This window comes from Jaculus jaculus, chromosome 3 (assembly GCF_020740685.1).
Source record: "Jaculus jaculus isolate mJacJac1 chromosome 3, mJacJac1.mat.Y.cur, whole genome shotgun sequence".
Lineage (NCBI taxonomy): Eukaryota > Metazoa > Chordata > Mammalia > Rodentia > Dipodidae > Jaculus > Jaculus jaculus.
The window spans coordinates 149660727-149676300 of NC_059104.1; positions in this window are offsets into that span (position 1 = coordinate 149660727).

Consider the following 15574-nt stretch of genomic DNA (forward strand, 5'->3'; position numbering starts at 1 on the left):
TACTCTACATGAGTTTGCATCGAGAGCCATGACCTGTCACCCCACCCTGTACCCCAGTAGTTGTGTCTTGGGAGGTGTCTTCTGGCTGCCACCAGCCTTCCTGGTCCCTCCCTGAGATCCAGGGAGGGCGTCTTTGGAAATGGCTCTGTTCCCAAAGCCGTCTCTGACAACATGCAGAATTTTTAAGACAAAATCTTGGCCACATTAAATCAAGGAAACTGCATATCTTGATTAGAGTCTTTCTGGGCCAAGTTTTTACATAGACTCTCAGCAATGTCAGGGCATGATCTATAATTATAGTATCCTTAGATTAGGAAGAGGCCTCATGAAAGATGCGACAGGGCTGAGAAACAATCCAGCCTGTAAAACGGAGAACCAGGGCATCAGCCTGCTCTCCTTCAATGCCACAGGCAGAAGTAATCTCTGCTCAGCCTGAAAAGTTGCATATAATTATAAAACCCCTTAGAGGGGGCATGGTGCAGCAGGAAATATGCCTGTGGGCTCTTCCCCAGAGACTTTCCTGAATACTGTTTTTCTTTGGGGGGGGGGCTTTTGACATAGAGTGTTAAAAATTAATTTTAAAAGGTTATATGTAGACCAGCTTTAGATTCATAGCAAACTAAAGCAGAAGGTAGAAAGAATTTCCCTAATTCCCTGCCCAACAAATGTAGTCTCCGATTTGTCAGCATCCCCACCAGAGAGGGCCGTGTGTTAGAATCATTGAACCTGCTTGGACACATCACTGCTAGACTTCAGAGCTGACGTTGCATTCAGGTTCACTCTCATGTATATTTGATGGGTCTGGACAAACATACAGCAATGGAGCCCTAAATAGCTGTTGCTGGTTTTGTTTTTTTTTTTTTTTTTTTTTTTTGGTTTTTCAAGGTAGGATCTCACTCTAGCCCAGACTGACCTGGAATTCACTATGAACTCATGGTGATCCTCCTACCTCTGCCTCCTGAGTGCTGGGATTAAAGGCAGGCACCACCACGCCCGGCCTAAATAGCTGCTTTTAAGGTGTGTCCCAGGTTCTACCCTTTTGTCCAAAACCTTTCATCGCACTGCCACTCCCAAGAGAGGGCTCTGCCCCCACCCCAAATCTTCCTCCTCCCATCCACTGCTTTCACAGGACAAATAGGGGCTGTCAACACAGAGGGCGATGCTTCAAGGCTGGGCCAGTGGCCCTCTGCCCTGGGGATTCTGAGTACGACTCTGCCAGTTAGTGTATGGAGACTCGAAACCCGGGAGGGCCATCAAAGAACCAACAGATCTACAGAGAGCCAAGGAGGGAGAAAGCGGCTATGCAGGGAGCAGGGATGCGACATCTCGATCCAGAGAGACAGAGGTGGGAAGACAGAGCGCTGAAGAGTAGGAAGGACAAAGAGACAAGGGGTGTGTGTGAGATTCAGAGAGACAGAGGCACAGGCCAAGAAAGACAGGGACTGAAAGACCCTGCATTAGCTGCCCCTGTGTCTGCCCTCAGCCCAGAATGCTGGAAGCCAGCCGGGTCACCAGCAGACACAGGCTCCCCAAGCTGAACCTGGAGGAAGGGTCCTGGCGCCTTACATCTGCACACTTTCCCATCAGTCACCAGGAGGAGCCTTAGCTTGACGGGAGCCAGCGCTGCTGTTTTGTGTGTATCTGGTAACTTACTTATATCTTTTTTTTTTTTTTTTTTTTTGCTGGGAAGGGGTAGGAGTGACTATTCAGTATCACCCATCCCAAGGCATGGGAGTTGGCATGTCAGTCAGGATAATAAAATTTGCTAAGTATGTCTCTTTGTTCAGACACTGGTTTTTTTTTTTTTTCTATCTTCAGTCATGAAGTCAATGCTTTGGAGGAATGACAATTAAATAATTGGGTATTTATTTTTGTCCCCATGGTACAGAAAGTACAGCCTTTCTTTCCTTCTTTTTTCTTTGTTTTTCAAAGTAGGGCCTCCCTCTCGTCCAGGCAGACCAGGAATTCACTATGTAGTGTCAGGCTGGCCTCGAACTCATAGAGATCCTCCTGCCTTTGCCTCCCAAGTACTGGGATTAAAGGCTTATACCACCATGCCTGGCTTCTCTTTTATTTTATTTTATTATTATTTTTTAAAATTTTATTTATTTATTTATTTGAGAGTGAAAGACACAGAGAGAAAGACAGATAGAGGGAGAGAGAGAGAATGGGAGCGCCAGGGCTTCCAGCCTCTGCAAACGAACTCCAGACGCGTGCGCCCCCTTGTGCATCTGGCTAACGTGGGACCTGGGGAACCGAGCCTCGAACCGGGGTCCTTAGGCTTCACAGGCAAGCGCTTAACCACTAAGCCATCTCTCCAGCCCTACCCTCCTTTTTAATTAATTAATTAATTTTATTTATTTAGTTTTTGTTTTTTTTTGAGGTAGGGTTTCACTCTAGCCCAGGCTGATCTGGAATTCACTATGTAGTCTCAGGCTAGCCTGGAACTCACAGCGATCCTCCCACCTCTGCCTCCCCAGTGCTGGGATAAAAGGCATATGCCACCAGGCCCGGCTGCCTACTACCCTTCTTGATTATTAAAATCTTTTTTTTTTTCTCTTCATGAGCTGTGGGGCTTGCACATGGACAACAACATGACCCACAAGGCAAACCATGAACTTCTTCTGGTGTCAACCAAAGAAACAAACATCGGTCCCCTCTTTGGAAGGAAAACTAGCTGATAGGTAGTCCTGTATGGTGCAGAAATTCAGGGGTAACTTAAGGAATTTTCTGTTTTGGTTTTTCGAGGTAGAGTTTCACTCTAGTCCAGGTTTACCTAGAATTCACTATGGAGACTCAGGGTGGCCTCGAACTCACGGTGATCCTCCTACCTCTGCCTCCCTAGTGCTGGGATTAAAGGCGTGAGCCACCACACCCAACTAATTTAAGGAATTTTTCATGAGTAACTGTGAGGTGATTGGCCATGGCAGTCAAGACTTCAACGTCCCTCAGTCATTTCTGCATATGTCACGGGTTCCTAGGGCAGCCCTATTCAGGATGAGAGGGGATTCGTGAACACGTCATTAACAAACAGCACTGAGTACCCATGACATCCCAGGCATTGAGGGCATGATCTCTGCTCACATGGTGCCTACCCAGTGTGTGCCCCAAGCAAGCAGCTAAGAAACACATGGGCAAGATGGTAAGGGAAAGGCAGGAAGCCCTGAACTTGTAGAACAAAGTCTCAGACTCTCTTTGAACTGCATCCTGTGTCATTTAACATCAGGACAGGTTCTAGGAAACTCATCAGATGATGTCACTGTGTACGTCATGGATTAAACAGATCTGCATGGGATCTAGGCTGTGTAGTGTTGCCCGTGGCTCCCAGACGACTGCCTGTATGGAATGTTACTATACTGAAGGCACTTGTAACCCAGTGGTGCCATTTCTTCAATGGACGCTGGAGAGATGGCTCAGTAGTTAAAGGTACTGGCATGAAAAACCTGCAGGTAAAGCACACGCCTTTAATCCCAGCACTCACTTGGAGGCAGAGGTAGAAGGATCACCATGAGTTCAAGGCCACCCTGAGACTACAGAGTGAATTCCTGGTCAGCCTGGGCTAGAGTGAGACCCTATCTCTCTCTCTCTTTCTCTCTCTCTCTCACACACACAAAGGAAAGACAAACCTGCTGGTCTGATTTCAAGTCCGCAGTACCCATGTAAAACCAGATGTACAAAGTAGCGCATGCATCTGGAGTTTGTTTGCAGTGGCAAGAGGCTCCGGTGCTCTCTCTTTGCAAATAAGTGAATACTTTTTTCAAGCTGGGCATGGTAGCCCCATGCTTTTAATCCCAGCATCTGGGAGGCTGATGTAGAAGGATCACGGTGAGGTCAAGTCTAGCCAGAGGCACAGGGTGAGTTTTGGGTCAGCCTGGGCTAAAGATCCTATCTTAAAGAGCCAAAAAAAAAAAAAAAAAAAGCAAGCCTTACTTGGTGATGCATGCCTTTAATCCTAGCCTTGGGAGGCAGAGGTAGGAGGACCTCTATGAGTTCAATGCCAGCCTGAGACTACCTAGTGAATTCCAGGTGAGCCTAGGCTAAAATGAGACCCTACCTCAAAAAAACAAAACACACACACACAACACCAAAAACTTAAAATTAAATTAAAACAAAACCAAACATACAATGGTGTGTATCTAAACATAAAAAAGGGGAAAAAAAAGGCTGGGGAAATGGTTCAATTGTTAAAAGTGCTTGTTTAAAAAAAACATATATATATGGCTTTTATGGCTTTTTTTCGTTGTTTTATCATTGTTTTTTGATGTAGGGTCTCACTGTAGCCCAGGCTGACCTGGAATTCACTATGGAGTCTCAGGATGGCCTCGAATTCACGGCAATCCTTCTACCTCTGCCTCCTGAGTGCTGGGATTAAAGGCGTGCACCACCATGCCCGGCTTCACTTTTTTTTTTTTTTTTAAACATCTATAAGGAACTTGTTGGAGTGCTGCTCTGCCTTCTTTTCCTCCTCCTCCTCTTTTTCTTCTTATTTCCCTCTCCCTTGCTTCTTCAACTGTGTGCTCTCTGGGCTCCGTTGTAATCTTATGGGATCACCATTGTAGTCTGTTGTTGCCAAAATGTCACTGTGTGCTGTCTGGCTGAGTTTTGAGGAACCATCTCTCAGAGCTACCTGGCTCTGTTGTTTATAAATTCTAATTATGCAAGAAGAGTAGGCGATGGTGTTAAGTATATAAGAGGTAGACTGGAAGCGTGGATGTCAGAAACATTCCCAGTCTCTGGTAGATTGGGTACCACATATGACTTAGCATGCCACAGGGCTAAGTGATTCTGAATTCTCTGTAGCTGGGATGGTGGCAGATCTACTGGCTTCCAGAAGCAGCAGACATCCCAGTGGAGGCGTCCATCTATAAAGTGCCCTCCAGGACAAAGTTGTTTCAGGTGAATGGCCTCTAAATCTAGCTCTTGGATTTTCTGTGGCAAACAATATCTCCTAATACATTCCTCTTTAGTAGAGCTAACGAGAGAGGAGCCTGCTGCTTGTATGCAGGAGTTCTTACTGGGGCTGGGTGTAGTGCACACCGTTAGTCCAGCACTTGGGAGGCAGAGGTAGGAGGATCTCTGTGAGTTGAAGATCTGCCTGGGACTACAGAGTCACTATGGAGTCTCAGGGTGGCCTCAAACTCACGGTGATCCTCCTACCTCTGCCTCCCGAGTGCTGGGATTAAAGGCGTGCGCCACCATGCCTGGCACAATAATCCAAATTAAGATGATTTCAGACAGAAACCAGTCCTAGCAGTAATGAGAGAGTGCCATGGTGGTGGGGTGATAAGACCGTCAGGGAAGTCCCTCTGAAGAGGGGACCTAAAATGACAAGAAAGCAGGCACAGAAAGATGATGGTCAAAGAGACTTCTAGGAGCTGGGAAGATTGCTCAGTGCTTGCTTGCAGAGGCTTCTGGGCAGAAGGGGCAAGGAGAAGGTTGGTGCACTTAGACTTAGTAGAGATACAGAAAGAGGGACGTGAGACTGGGAAGAAGGAGGACTAGACCTTGTAGCTCACCATCAGAGGCCCTTAGAAGGTTTTAAAGATTTTATTTTATTTATTCACTTTTTATTTTATTTTTTGTTTTTCATGGTAGGGTCTCACTCTAGCTCAGACTGACCTGGAACTCACTATGTAGTCTCAGAGTGGCCTCAAACTCACAGTGATCCTCCTACCTCTGCCTCCTGAGCTCTGAGATTAAGGGCATGCGCCACCATGCTGGGCTCCTTGACTACTGAGATACCCTGAGCCAGAACTACCCAGATAAGCAGCACCAAATTCCTGAACTATTAGTGTGTGCAATCTAAGCTTTGTTTCAGCCACTAAGTGTGGGGTGGTGTGTGCCCTCTATCCCTCGTTCACAGCTGGCGTGTGGTCTGATTAGTGAGGGTCCATGCTTAGCAGTTGTTAGCTGTTTTGAGCATCATCCTGAGGAGTGAGAACAGAGACGAGCCGAGGCTGTAAGCAAGGGGAGAGGATGGGCAGGGCAGGGGAGAGCAGCATCCCGGGAGGACCAAGTCACTGGATGATCAAGAGGAAGATAGCAAAGGTCTGCCACCCACTTTGACTGTGGTCTTGGCTCTTAGTCTGCACCCAGATTTTCTTCCAGGACTCCAAGTTTCTGTTCCTGCTACGTCAATGTTCTATGACTTGAGATGTCATGGGTGATTTGTCTTCCTCTTTTTACCCAAAGCAATTCCAGACTTGATGCTGGATGGCTGTGGATCTGCTCCCTGTCCTGGCCTGGGCATAGGGACTGGCCAGTGGGTGAAGTCACCTTCCCTGCAATAAGGACACCTGGTGGCCCCAGCCTCCAGCTAGGCGGAATGAAAGCCAGGGTGGGAAGAGAGCAGGGAACCTTCCTCTGCTCCTCCTGCTTGGAGGGGCTGGATTGCAGGCATTTAGGGATCTTTGTGCTGGCTATGCCTGATTCCTGGTCTGGGTTGATGTCAAGGGTGCTTTAGTTAGGAAGTGCTCAGATTTCAGCTCGCTTTAACATCTTCCTGAAAGTCAGATGTTTAATAATTCTCTATATGTGTATACCCATGTGCATGTGCACGTGGAGACCAGAGGACACCCTCAAGTGTCATTCTCAAGAATGCCATCCTCTTTTTTGTTGTTGTTTTTGCTTTTGGAGGTAGGGTCTTGCTGTAGGCCAGGCTAACACCATCACTTTAGCCCCAGGTATCCTCCTGTTTCGGCCCCTCCAGCACCGGGATTGCAAATGTGCACCCCCATGCCTGACTTTTTCCTTCTCTCAGAGTCCATTGCAGAAGAGGTGGCATAAGGAATTCAAGGGCCAGAGGAAGGGCAGGACTTGCTTACAATGCACTCTTCCAGGCACAAAATGGCCTGGATATCCATGACCTTGCAGTGCCTGGCACTACCTACAACAGGACCGTCATAATTGGAGGAAAAGATGATGAGCTAGACACTTATCTCAAAAACAAAAACAGAAACAGAAACAAAAGAGAGAGAGAGAGAGGTTTTTCTCTAAGAATATAAAAATATTTCATCGTGTTTTCTTTCAGGAGCTTAATAATTCTCTTGATAGTGGAGGCCGATTTGTCCGCTAGATTGTCCCAGTTTTCAACCTAAAAGTAGTACAGTCAGCCCTCTGCCTCCACGTCCTGACCAGTCTGAGCATAGGCAATCTTTCAAAAATCTCGATGAGCAATATGTATCTCACTGTTGTTTAAATTAACATAGCTTTAGTCATGAGTGAGACCCAGAATCTTTTCATATGGTTATCTTTTTGTATTTCTCTGTGAATATCTGGTCAAATCCTTGCCCTGGTTTTCCCACTGGACCTGGGTTTTATCTTACTTATAAAGGGCTCTGTAGGGCTGGAGAGATGGCTTAGCGGTTAAGTGCTTGCCTGTGAAGCCTAAGGACCCCGGTTCGAGGCTCGGTTCCCCAGGTCCCACGTTAGCCAGATGCACAAGGGGGCGCACGCATCTGGAGTTCGTTTGCAGAGGCTGGAAGCCCTGGCGTGCCCATTCTCTCTCTCCCTCTATCGGTCTTTCTCTCTGTGTCTGTCGCTCTCAAATAAATAAATAATTAATTAAAAAAAATAAAGGGCTCTGTAAATACCCCACCTTCCCCCTTCGGTCCTTGTCTTCTGCTATCTGTTAGCAGCACCCTTGCCACCCCTGGCCAGTCATCTTGCAGCTGCCAGGACCTCCGCTGCCTCTTGTCCAGACCACAGTGGGCAGGGCAAGTCTCTGAGGCCAGGCTCTCCCTTTACGGGTGTCCCTCCTGAGCACCCTGGGAGTGGGATTGCTTACCTCCAGTCCAGCCCCGTCTCGGTGGTTGCAATGTAAAGCGTTCCCCACCACCCCTAGTGTTTGTGATTACGTCTCAGTCCTAATTCCAAGTTGGTGGGGCTGGAGGAGGTGTGTCGCCGGGGTGGGGGGCTTAGAATGTTGTTGCCCAGCCCACTTGTGTGCTCATTCCTCGCTGCTGATGAGATGGGACGTCTGCCTGGCTGCTCCTGCCGTCTTCCCCCGCCACGACGAGACTTCTCCTCAAAACTAACTGCAAGCTGGAAATAAACATTTTCCTTCCACAGCTGCTTCTCGTTTGGGTGTTTTGTCCCGGCCACAAGCAGGTAACTGCTTTGCCACCCATTTGTCTTTCACCGTACAAGAGCCTTTAGTGCTAATTTCGGATAGCAGGGATATCCCGATGTAGTTTCTAGCCCTTTGTAGAATTTTTCCTTTTTTGGTGTGTAGGTGTGTGTGTGTGTGTGTATCAATGTGTGGATGTTCTTGTGCACTACACGTGTGAGTGTGTGGAGGGAAGAGGACAATCGTGGGTGTTGTTCCTCAGGTGCTGTCCACCTTTAAATTATTTTTTCGTGGGTTGGAGAGATGACTTAGCGGTTAAGGCGCTTGCCTACAAAGCCTAAGAACTCATGTTAAAATCTCCAGGTCCCACATAGCCAGGCACAGTGATGCAAGTGTGCAATGTCACACATGTGCACGAGGGGGCACACGCATCTGGAGTTTGTTTACAGCAGGCTGAAGGTCCTGGCACACTATTCTCTCTCTCTCTGTCTGCCTTTTTCTCAAAAAAATTGTATATGGGTGCACCAGGGTCTCTTGCTGCTTTATGTGGGTGGCTGGGGAATTGACCCAGAATGGGCAGGTTTTGCAAGCAAACATCTTTAACCACTGAGTCATTTCCTTAGACCCTTGTTCATCTTTTTTGAGACAAGGTCTCTCATTGGCCTGAACCTCACTAAGTAGGCTAGACCCATGGATCCACTGGGGTTCACCTCCCCAGGGCTGGGATTATGAGCATACACTACCATGCGTGTTTGTTCTGTTTTGTTTTTTCTTCACATGGGTGCTGTGGATTGAACTCAGGTTTTCATATCTGTATGGCAAGCATTTAATTGTCTGAGTTATATCTCACAGCCTCTTTTGTAGCTTTTTTAAAAATTTATTTATTTATTTATTTGAGAGCGACAGACACAGAGAGAAAGACCGATAGAGGGAGAGAGAGAGAATGGGCGCGCCAGGGCCTCCAGCCTCTGCAAACGAACTCTAGACGCGTGCGCCCCTTGTGCATCTGGCTAACGTGTGACCTGGGGAACCGAGCCTCGAACCCGGGTCCTTAGGCTTCACAGGCAAGTGCTTAACCGCTAAGCCATCTCTCCAGCCCCCTTTTGTAGATTTTTAAAATACATACATTTTTTTCAGTTATATGTAGGGATTTGAGCTCAGATAAAAAGTTAAAATCAGTACTCAAACTGTTATCTCAATTTACTTCTTCATTAATGTTTGTTTCTTATGGAGGGTTTGTGTGTATGTGTGTGTGTTGTTATTTTTTTAATTTTTATTTTGTTTTTTCAAGGCAGGGTCTTGCTCTAGCCAAGGCTGACCTGGAATTCATTATGTAGTCTCGGCGGGGGGGGGGGGGGGGGCTCGAACTCATGGCCATTCTCCTACCTCTGCCTCTTGAGTGCTGGGATTAAAAGCATGCTTCACCATGCCCAGCTCAGTTTGTTTTTTGAGACAGGGTCTTACTGTGCAGCCCAGGCTGAGCTGGAACTCTCTATGTAGCCTGGTGATCTTGCTGTCTCATTCTCTTCAATGCTGGGGTTAGAGGTGTATGGAATCACATCCTATTTTCTTGTGATATATATCTCAATTTTCCCCAAACTTACAGGTCTAGAATCATGATATCTGCAAATAATGATCATTTTAGCAGGCTGATTTTTTTCTTTTTCTTTTTTTGAGGTAGGGTCTCACTCTAGCCCAGACTGACCTGGAATTCACTATGTAGTCTCAGGTTGGCCTTGAATTCACAGCCCTCCTCCTACCTCTGCCTCCCGAGTGCTTGGATTAAAGGCATGTATCACCACATGTTGCAGTCAGGTTCGCATTGCTGGTAGAAAACACTCAACCAAGAATAGCTTCTGGGAAAAAGAGGTTTATTTTGGCTTATGGGCTTCAGGGGAAGCTCCATGATGGAGGGGAAAACGATGGCATGAGCAGAGGGTGGACATCACCCCCTGGCCAACATAAGGTGGACAATAGGAACAGGAGACTATGCCAAACACTGGCAAGGGGAAATTGGCTATAACACCCATAAGCCCACTCCAACAATACACTCCCTCCAGGAGGTGTTAATTCCCAAATCTCCATCAGCTGGGAACCTAACATTCAGAACACCTAAGTTTATGGAGGACACCTGAATCAAACCATTACATTCCTCCGTGGCCCCCATAAACTGATATCCATACATGATATAAAATATAATGCATTCAGTCCAACTTCAAAAGTCTCCATAGTTTGTATCAATCCCAGTGATGTTCAAACATCCCCATAGTTCAAGATCTTTTAACTGAGTCATAATACCAAAAAGTTCCCAAAAAACCCATAATGGCACAGAATAAGCATTCACACCGCAAAAGATGGCACTGGGCATAAGAAAGAAATATTCAAGCAATATATGATTTAAACAGGGAAAACACCAAACTCTGTAGCTCCAAGTCTAACAACTCTAGCCAGTGACAAATCTCTAAGTCTGATAATTCTAACCAGCAACAAGTCTCTGGAGTTCCAATTCCACCCCTCCAGCTAGGATACTCACAGTCCTGGAAAACTTCATCAGAAGCCGGCAGCTCTCCTTAGCAGCCATCTCGTGGTCCTGGCCTCTCCACTGGGTCTCCACTGCAATCCAGGGTTCATCCTCATGGCCCCATGGGGTCTCCATGCAGGCAACCAGCAAACCTGCTTCACACTGCCCATGGCCATTTCCAAAACATAAGACCATGTTGCAAACTCAATGACCCTCTCTTTCCAGCATTTCTTATACTCCACAATACCAGTTAGGGTGCCAATTTAATCCAGGGGGAATAAAGCAGACTTTGAAAAATAGGACATTCCTTGAGCACTCAGCCCCTTCAAAAGAATCTACATTCTTCTTGTTGTCCCATAGCAGGTCAGCTGGCCCAATCTCAAAGGTTGTAATCTCTCAATTGCAGCTGAACAGGCATCAGTTCACCCAAAGATTTTTCTTTCTGTGCCATATCCTTCTGCCCACACCAGTTCATTTCTACACAAAGCAATCCTGCACAACTTCTCAGGACACAGGCATAACAGCAAGATTCTCACACAAACTGTTAGCCCAGTCCAAGCAAAGCTCTTTCTCACCCTCATAAGCCAAACCTCACAGTCCATAGTTCTTACTGCATTCAGGTCTTTCAACTCTGACCAGAATAGTCCATCAAGCTGTACTTATAGCACTGCAAGGCATCTCTTAGGCCAAGGTTTCAAATCCTTCCACATTGCTCTTGACAATCAGCTCCAAAAGGCCAAAGCCACACAGTCGGGTGTCTAGCAGCAATCCCACTCCTTGGTACCACTTTACTGTTGCAGTCAGGTTCAGCATTGCTAATAGAAATCACCCAACCAAGAGCAGCTTCTGGGAAAAAAGAGGTTTATTTTAGCTTACAGGCTCGAGGGGAAGCTCCATGATAGCAGGGGAAAATGATGGCATGAGCAGAGAGGGTGAACATCACCTCCTGGCCAACATAAGGTGGACAATAGCAACAGTAGAATATGCTGGCATGGGGAAATTGGCTATAACACCCATAAGCCCGCCCCCAACAATACACTCTCTCCAGGAGGCATTAATTCCCAAATCTATATCAGCTGAGAACCTAGAATCCAGGACACCTAAGTTTATGGGGGACACCTGAATCAAGCCACCACACTACACCTGGCTGACTTTTAACAAACTTTAGTGTAGATCTATGTATGGTGGGCCTGAAATCTTTTTTTGTTAGTTTGTTTTTGAGGCAATGTCTCACTCTAGTACAGGCTGACTGGGAATTTACTATGTATTCTCGGTGGCCTCCAATTCTCGGTGATCCTCCTATCTCTTCCTCCCAAGTGCTGGGATTAAAGGCATGCACCACCACTCCTGGCCTTTTTTTTGTTTTGTTTTGTTTTTCTTGTTGACAGCTTCCATCCTTATAGACAATAAACCATAATTCTCTCCCTTCCCTCTTCCCCCTTCCCAAATCTACACTCCATCATATCCCCTTCCTCTCTCCATTAGTCTCTCTTTTATTTTGATGTTATCATCTTTTTCTCCTGTTATGAGGGTCCTATGTAGGTAGTACCAGGCATTGTGAGGTCATGGATATCCAGGCCATTTTGTGTCTGGAAGATTGCATTGTAAGGAGTCCTACCCTTCCTTCAGCTCTTACATTCTTTCCACCATCTCTTCTGCAATGGACCCTGAGACTTGGAAGATGTGGTAGGGATGTTTCAGTGATGAAAATTCCCCTGTCAAGTCTTCTCACTTGTTGCCTTTTGGGTCACCCAGTGGTCACTGCCATCTGAAAAGAGAAGCTTCTCTAACCAAAAGTGAGAGTAGCATTAATATATGGGTTTGAACATTAAGTGCTTACAGGGCAGTTTGGTAAGCATAATATATACATTTAGCCAGACAAGGGCAAGCATTACGCCCCTAATGCTCATGATCCCCCCTGCTATAGGCTTTTGATTAGGTTCTCAGTACCAGGCATGTAGCCTTCCTCCCATGGAGCAGGCCTACAGTCCAACTAGAGCAGTTGGTTTTCCCCATAACAGACATGCCACTATTGTACCCATTGGGCTCATTTGGCCTGGCCGGCCACACTTCAGGCTTGCAGTGTCCATTGCTTTCACCACTGATGGCTTCTGTCTCCCATAAGGCTGCATGCAGTGCAGATTTTTCCAGCTTTCTGTCAGCTGGTCTACCAGGAGAAGGTTTTCAGCTCAGTTCCAGTTTGATTTCTCAGTGACTTTGCACCCCAGGCATATGGAGTCTTCAGCAATAGGGTCTTACCATCTGTTTCTGGTGGGAAACCAAGAGCTTTGACAATAGCCTATAATGTTCTGGGAGCATCAGGGGCCTCCTTGTGGGCCCTAAATCTTGAAATGGTCACTGCAAAGCTATGAGAGATCACCAGGGGCGCTACTCACTGGGGGAAGTAATGACGCCCTCTCCAGTCAGTATTAGCCGTGTTTCCTTGGCCATTCATATATACACATATTTGCACATGCATGTGTGCATGTGTGCATGTGCCAGAGTGTCTTGCATACAAACATCAGATGTTTCTACTAATTTCTTTTTTCTTTTGTTTGGTTTTTCGAGGTAGGGTCTCACTCTAGCCCAGGCTGACCTGGAATTCACTATTGAGTCTCAGCGTGGCCTCAAACTCAAGGTGACCCTCCTACCTTTGCCTCCCAAGTGCTGGGATCAAAGGCGTGCACCACCATGCCCAGCTGCTTCCACCAATTTTTGCATCTACCTTTTACACTGGGAATGTACACCCTGACTGGCAGGCTTGCATGCAAGCACCTTCAAGTGCTGAGCCATTTCCTCAGCCCCAGATGTGAACATTGGCAATCAATGTATGTAGTGAGAATATTCAGGGATAGGTCGTGGAGCCTGGCCCCACTTGGCTGTCCATGTTGGAAGCTCTGTGGTGTGCTCTTGTCCTTGCTTTTCTCTTGGGCCTGTTCTTTTCTCTCCCTTTGGCTCTTTCAAAGTTTCTTGCTCTCTTTCATCCAGCCCTATCTGTTGGCAACCCTTTTCTCACAGGGCCCATTGGTCATTCCAATCAAGAAGTGTTTTTAAATTTTTGGTTTTATTTATTTATTTTCATTTATTTGAGAGTGATAGACAGAGGGAAGGAGGAGGATGAGGAGGAGGAGAGAGAGAGAGAGAATGGGTGTGCCAGGACTTCCAGCCACTGGAAACGAACTCCAGATGTGTGTGCCCCCTTGTGCATCTGGCTAACGTGGATTCTGGGGAATTGAGCCTCTAACTGGGGTCCTTAGGCTTCACATGCAAGCGCTTAACCGCTAATCCATCTATCCAGTCCACAAAGTGTTTTTAGACACAAAGGATTCAGGGCACAGTTTAAGAAATGCTAAGGATGAAGACCATGTCAACGCCTTGGAAATGGATTGGTAATTTGTAGATGCCGGGAAGTCCTTGGCTACAGATGACTCTTCACTGAGCAACCAGTATTCTGTGGGACCAGTGATGGTTAGGCCCTGCAGTGGGGACTGCTCTTGGCCCCTGGGTGGGAAGTGAGGACAAACAATGCAGCTCAGTGACGTGTGTGTGTGTGTGTGTGTGTGTGTGTGTGTGTGTGTGTGTGTGTAAGTTCCCAGAGGCAGGCCAGAGAGCTGTAGCTTCAGAAAGCTCCAGAGCAGGAATCCAACATTTTTCCAGCTTCAACTGACCTGTCTAATCCCTAAAGGGGGATCAGCTACAGGAGACCCAATGGCAGGTCAGCCACCCAGGCAGCGAGGAGACAGAGCTGCAGTATCCCGGGCCACTCCTTAAGGTGTCTTTGTTGGCAAGCTGTGAGCTGGAGCCGCGCTGCCCCCAGAGTACCCAGGAGTCAGTACAGTGGCACAGACACTGAGAACCGTGCAAACCCCCGCCTCCCGGAGCCTTCTCTCCAGGGCACTGCCATTAATGTGGTTCAATCTCAGCGAATCCCAGACTCTGTGTCTCTCTCATTCAAGCTGCCCACTCCTGGGAGACAGCATCTGTGTGGATGGGGCAAGTGTCATGGGATTCCACTAGCCCAGCGTCAGAGAGGAGGGGCAAGTAGCCTCCAGTTTGCATGGCTTCACCCTGAAACCAGTAAGAAGGCCCCCAGAGGTTTGCCTCACAAAAGCCAGTTGGGGAAGGTTCCATTTCTTTTTGTTTGTTTGATTTTTATTTATTTCTAGGTAGAGTCTCACTGTAGCCAGGCTGACCTAGCACTCACTCTGTAGTCCTAGGCTGGCCTTGAAGTCAAATCTTCCTCTGTCTGCTTCCTGAGGCATGCACATTATATATATGGGATGGGAGAGAATGAGTGGACCAGGGCCTCCAGCCACTGCAAATGAACTCCAAACACATGCACTACCTTGTTCATCTGGCTTACCTGGGTGTTGGGGAATGGAACTTGGGTCTTTGGCTTTGCAGGCAAGCACTTTAACTGCTAAGCCACCTCTCTAGCCCCCAAGATTCCATTCTAGTTTTTTTTCTTTCTTTTTTTAAAATTTAACTATTTTATTTTTATTTATTTGACAGAGAAAGAGGGAGGGAGGGAGAGAGAAAGAGAGACAGAAAGAGAGACCAGAACCTCTAGCCATGGCAACTGAACTCCAGATGCATGCAACCCCATGTGCATCTGGCTAACGTGGGTCCTGGAGAATCAAACCTGGGTCCTTTGGCTTTGCAGGAAAATGCCTTAACTGCTAAGCCATCCCTTTTTTTCCTTGTTTAGCTTGCTTTCTTTTATTTATTTGCTTATTTGACAGAGAAAGAGAGAGAGAATGGGTGTGCCAGGGCTTCCAGCCACTGCAAACAAACTCCAGACACGTGCGGCCCCTTGTGCATCTGGCTAACATGGGTCCTGGGGAATCGAACCTAGGTCCTTTGGCTTTGCAGGCAAATGCCTTAACTGCTAAGCCATCCCTCCAGCCCTTGCTTTCTTTTCTTCATTTCTTTTTTTCTCTGCAAGATATTCCTGCCTCTGCCTTCCAAGTTCTAGGATTTCAGGC